Source organism: Sinohyriopsis cumingii, chromosome 7 (genome assembly GCF_028554795.1).
Source record: "Sinohyriopsis cumingii isolate HCF-2022 chromosome 7, ASM2855479v2, whole genome shotgun sequence".
Taxonomy (NCBI): domain Eukaryota; kingdom Metazoa; phylum Mollusca; class Bivalvia; order Unionida; family Unionidae; genus Sinohyriopsis; species Sinohyriopsis cumingii.
The window spans coordinates 7,835,042-7,841,527 of NC_142967.1; the positions used below are offsets into that span (position 1 = coordinate 7,835,042).

The 6,486-nt window shown below is 34.0% G+C and overlaps 1 protein-coding gene across 1 annotated transcript in view; it reads right to left on the reverse strand.

Moving 5' to 3' along the window:
* The window catches only part of LOC149794699 (uncharacterized), a 265,989-nt gene that overhangs the window by 200,755 nt on the left and 58,748 nt on the right, over positions 1-6,486 (reverse strand). The gene's annotated exons all lie outside the window — the stretch shown is intronic.

Here is a 6,486-nt window from a genome sequence, read left to right on the forward strand (position 1 = left end):
TTAGAGAAAATGTACTTGTCCATAATTGTACTTGATTAGAGAAAATGTTATTGTCTCTAATGGTACTAGATTGTAGAAGATGTGCTTGTCTCTAATTCCAGCCTGAAAAAAGAAAATGTGCTTGTCCCTAATTGTACTTGATTATAAAAAATGTGCTTGTCCCTAATTGTACTTGATTATAGAAAATGTGCTTGTCCCTAATTGTACTTAATTATAGAAAATGTGATTGTCCCTAATTGTACTTGATTATAGAAAATTACTTGTCTCTAATTGTACTTGATTAAAGAAAATGTACTTGTCCCTAATTGTACTTGATTATAGAAAATGCACTTGTCCCTAATTGTACTTCATTATAGAAAATGTATTTGTCCCTAACTGTACTTGATTATAGAAAATAAGCTTGCCCCTAATTCTACTTGATTATAGAAAATGTGATTGTCTCTAATTGTACTTGATTAGAGAAAATGTAATTGTCTCTAAGTCTTCTTAACAACAGAAAACATGCTTGTCTCGATGTCTACTTGACTATAGAAAATGTACTTGTTTCCAAATGTACCTGATTACTGAAAATATGCTTGCTTCTAACTGTACTTGATTGCAGAAAATGTGTTTGTTTATAATTGTACTTGATTTTAGAAAAATGTGATTGTCTCTAATTCTACACGCTTATTGAAAATGTGTTTGTCTCTAATTCTACTTGACTAATACAAATGTTCTCGTCTCTGATTCTATGTGCTAATCTCTAATTTTATTTGACTACAACAATGTACTTGTCTCTAATTCTACGCAACTATAGAAAATTTGCTCATTTCTAATTGTATTTGATTACAGAAAATGCGGTTGTCTCTAATTCTACTTGACTATAGATAACATGGTTGTCTTTAATTCTACTTCCTTAGAGAAAATGTGCCTGACTTGGAGCCATAGTGGCACAGCGGTTAGTGTGCTAGACTCCTTACCAGATTGGTCCAGATTAAAATACTTGGGACACCACATAATGGGTCAGCAGTCATCTTATCTCACTCAAGTGTAAGGTACTTTGTTCCCACTGCCTTGAAATAACCATGCATTTATTGATGTGCCGTTAAATATCAACTAATCCTTCAGTGTCTCTTTGAACAGCATCTTAGTGTAATTGTGATGGAGCTTGTACTCACTGAAGTGATGAAGAAGTTGTGATTTGTACATGTATTGATGGATTGTTCAAGATTACAGAACAAATATTTAATCAAGACCCACCTACCCAAAGTAACAAGATCATGTGTATGCCTAATAGTAAACATTCAGCACTGAATAATAATAAGAACGATAACAATAACAACAAATAAGTAAGCTAATTCAGTAACTCATTGTCCATAACCCCAAACACCACCATGATGTGGTCTTCAGCCCTTAATGTCAAAAGGCTATACAATAAAAAATGAAATGTAAAGTATAATGGAGAGCTTACAATACCAAGCAGTAACTTTGACTTTAAAGACAGAAAATCTTCAATGTGGTGCTCTACATATCTTTTCATGATGATGTACAAGTATACTAAAATTCCAAACATTAATCTCAAACACTTTTGACATTACACAACAGGGAAAAAAATGAACAAGAATAGTGATGGATAATTAGAATATTTAGTTGTGACCCTGACCTTGAAGATGGGAAACCTATCATGGCACACAACACACGAGTATGATGTGTGAGATGTATTATGCATGAGAATAAAATGTTTCATCTATTAATCTCAAATGTCTCAAAAGTTATAAAACTGAAGGAAAAGTAACTGATAATGTTAAATATTTAACTTTAACCTTGACCTTGAAAATATCACACCTAGTGTGTTATGCCACACACCTTACTGTGATAAAGTACACTAACTTTAATCCCTTAATCTGAAATGGCTTTAAAGTTATATACAGAAGGGAGAGAGTGATGGCAATCTTAAGAATACTGGGATGTGACCTTGATGTTGACACCTGAACATCCAACAAGGTATGCAGCACACCTTACAATAATGATGTACAAGGATATTTAACTTCATTCTTTCATCATAAAATGGCTTAACGCTACTAAGCAGAAATGAAGGTGTGACAGGATGGATGTAAATACAGGTACTACAACAAAACCATAACACAACTTTCCATGTCTGTGTCTTTGACCTTAAGATTAAATAGTGTGGTAGATTTGGGTCATGCCAAGTATGGCATGGCTATACCAAGAGGGTTTCTGAAACATATGCAAATACAAACTTCAGCAAGAATCCTTAGCAAACTGTTGACCTGATCTGCACTAGAAAACTGACTGTTGTGTCTCACTTTCCCACAAATGTGAACTTCATGTGGCCTGCATTAGAAAACTTAATAATAAACTCACACTGCTTGTATCATATCACATGTACCAACATTAAATATCTTGACTATCTTTAGTTTACATTGGGAGATATCCACTTCTGAACTGCTTTTTCTTTCCCAATATGGTTGCATCATGTAAAATTCATTTTTGTTACCTATATGATAATTTTCTAAGTGTTCAGCTTAACAGGACCATAAGTATGCACTGTCGTGCTTCCAAGTTCCAAGAAAATCATGTTCTCCTATACAGATTTTAGTTGTTGCTTCCTTCCCACATGGCTAGAACTGAGATATATGTGGCTTTCAAAATGTTTTTTAAAATTTTAAAGAAAAAAGGGTATGCTTAATAAGGCATGTTCCAGTAGTATGATTAATATGCTAAATTTCTATAGCTAAAACCTTGCCAGAGAAATATAGCTAAGCTGCCACAAAACTGCAATCTTATAAGATCCTGACATTTACCAGGTTAGACCCATTTCCCTCTGTTATCTCCTTATAATGAGGCCATGTTTTCCTGATAAGTACTATCTGCTGAAATAAAGGACCAACCACTTAAATCAGAAGGGGGAATTCTTGGAAAAAGTTGAAGAAAAAACCATTTTGCTCCAACTTGCAGAAATAAAGAACTATATTCATTATACTGTACTTCTTATTTTGCACAACCCCTCCCCCAATGAAATGTGCGATCTCTAATGAGATTGTCAGCAAGCTACTATGCCATGAGCATGTTATAAACTAGGTGCAAACCCTAGAAAGTACTTGGACTCAAAATTGACTCTATAATGGGCAAAGCCACAATTATCTGACAAAATTATCGGGGGGGGGGGGGGGGGGGGTCAGCATTTATATACTAATTGAACTGGAATTATAACAACAATTATTAGCCTAATGTAAAGCCATGGTTTCAATTTATCTGTTACAAAAGAAAAATCCTAAATACACCACTATGTGACCAAAAACAGTCAAAATATGTTGACAAAATATGACATGTACAACTAAATCAGATATCTATTGTCAAATCAATGTTTTGAATCGGAGATTTTACAAGGGAATAGGGAGTAGTATTTTAAATACACATAAAGTTCATGAACTTCCATTTTCTTGTTTGTAATAATGCCAAATTACAAATCAATACTCCATTAACTATGCTGTATTGTGGCCTTGTACATGAACCATGGTTGTGTATAGCAATGGCAACATGTGTGTGTGTGTGTAAAAACATTGAGAAGAAAAAGACCCCATTTTATTGTTTCAGAGATTATAAATGTCCTTACATGAACTTATAATGGAATCTGCCCCTTCCTCAATCAACTAGCATTCATGTCACAGGACATTGGTACAAAACATTTCTGCTTGATCACCACTTGTGTAATTTCTTCCATCACAATGAAAGCATTAGGCGCTTTGGTCTTCAAAAAGAATACAGCATGTAAAGAGCTAACAGGCACAGACTGGGTATGTAAAATGAGTTTACTGATGAAGAAAAAATAAAAATAAAAATTATGTTGACTTTTCTCAGGGAACTGATAGTACTTCATGATCCAGCAAGTCATGATCTACATAAAAATGGTATACCGGTAACTTAAGCAAACACTAAGCTACCATCTATACTCACTCATAATTCAAGTCGGACACTGCAAATACTGATCATGCATCTGCAGATCAGGGTCTATGATTTTTGTTCTACTAGGCTGGTTACCTCAGTGTCCTTGGAAAGGCAATTAAACTCCCATTTCCTTAGCATGATATAGCCTTATAATGTATTTAAAGTGTCATTAAAACCAACCCCATCAATACACAAAACAATTAAAACAGATCTTCCTGTTGCTGCTTCTAAGTGTGTCCACGTATTCTTATAAGGGCCTGTTTACCTCCTTTTTAAAGATTTCAACATAGAAAATTTATTGGAAAGCAAGTAAGCTGTAATCAAGTTATGAACCTGATGTTTATTATATTCATGTAAAGTGGAAGTTGTAAATGTTAATGCATACATAGTAGTGGGGGGTGGGGTGGAGGCTTGGAATAAAATGAACTGGAGCATGTACAGCCTTGAGGATCAATCTGTGTTGTATGGAAAACATACATGATGATTTAGATGATTAAACCTGTCATTTAATGTCCATCACTTTTTCTGGGTTATAAGATCTGCGCTACTGAGTAAAGATAAAAGAAGAATATAATTTGTTTTCATTGATGCACATGATGGTTTACCGAGTTCTCTCACTTAAGGCAATGATGCACAATCAACATGTACATTGGGTATATTCTCGAACAAAAGTAGGTTACAAATTTTCATATCATCACTAAAAGACTGCAATTAAGACAAAGCCCATAACTATATATATATATATATATATATATATATATATATATATATATATATATATATATATATATATACACACATACATATATATGCTGTCTGGAAAGATACATAATTTTATGTCTGGTGTTCTACACAACAAAATTCCATAAAATACATATCCATGCCATTTAATGGTGAACAAACTGAAGAAATCTACTGATTCAACATTCCAGGTGTAACTTCATTATCTTATCTAAAAAATGATATAATAGTCTACTTTTTACTTCAAATATCTGGGGTCCGAGTGGCCAAGAGGATACTGCAGGGTCTATTATTGAACAATCGGTTATCCATTACAGAATTCAATCAATTTCTATCAAGCAGCAGATTTCAGACATATAATCAGTATACATGTACCAGTTTACCTGGTATTTTTTCGGTGGATTGAACTACAGTACTTTTTTAATGTAATGGGAATTTGCTAATTTCTGTAAGAACTATACGGAAATTCTCAAGTAATCCTGTTACAAATTTAATGGTAAACTGTATCAACAGCGTTTTCATTTTACATGACAAAATAAATCAAGAAATTCATTTTGTAAAAAAATACAAAACAGGTGTATTTGGTACAAATTAATTTTGAATATTACAAATGCAATTATATTTATGATCCTTAATTACAAGTTGGACACAAGTCATGTAAGCCAACTAGTGGTCTAATAGGATTTATGAAACATATCATGTTCAAATTCAAAGTTTTGGAAAAATGTCAGATTGAAAAACAAAAATGCTATTTACTGGTGTATATTAATATATTAAACACCCATATTTCTTAGACTGAGAAGCCATTGTTTCCTGTTTGAATTTTATGTAATTTTACTATATATTTTATCATTTTGTTGAGTCAGTGTGTTCTATTGTTTATTTGTCCTCTGATAATAACCTTGCCTGGGTGTTGGTAGCCCACTCAAAGTTTCCCTGCCTGTTACTATAATGTAAATTGTATGCATTCGTGCCAACGCTTTCTACTTTATTCAAGTTCTTTAATGTCAGCATAATGTCTTTTACTCGGTGTTAGCTATAGTGTAGACTCACTTTAGTTACAAGTTTAAATGACAACTTGCGTAACAATTTACACGCACAGCAAATTCAGTTGCCATAGGTAATGGCCATTTAATTTTCATGGGAGGGAGCTGCAATTTTCTTTAGAGTGCAATAATTTAGGGTTTTCTTATCACAAAATATTATTTTCCCCCCAATAATATAATTGTTATAATAGGGTGTTTTATTGTGCTATAAGTCAGAGTAAGATATTTTTTTCAGATACTGACCGATGACATTTTTCATTAAAATAGTGTCGGGCCTGTATCTCAGAGCATTAAATTGTTGGTCCCTAATATAACTGCAAACACTGTGTGTGTGTGTGTGTGTGTGTGTGATTTGGATTTTTTTAACGTAGCTTTAACAATTTTTCAGTCATATCACTACGATGTCTGCAGTGTGTCAGTTTATAGTGATGTCTAGCACTGGGGCATCATGCCGCAGACATGTAGCATGATGTCCCACCCAGTCACATTATCCTGACACCAGGCCAACCAGTCCTAACACTAACCTCTTAATGCTGAGCACCAAGCGAGGCAGCTGTTAGTACCATTTTTGTAAGTCTTTGGTATGACTCGGCCGGGGATTGAACCCACGACCTCCCGCATCCAAGGGGGATGCTCTAACCACTAGGACACTGGAACAGTCTGCAAACACTGAGGTACAAGTTGCTGAATGTTTTGAAATACCACAGTATACTGTAGTACAAGTTTTTTGTGGTACCCAGCATTACAAAAC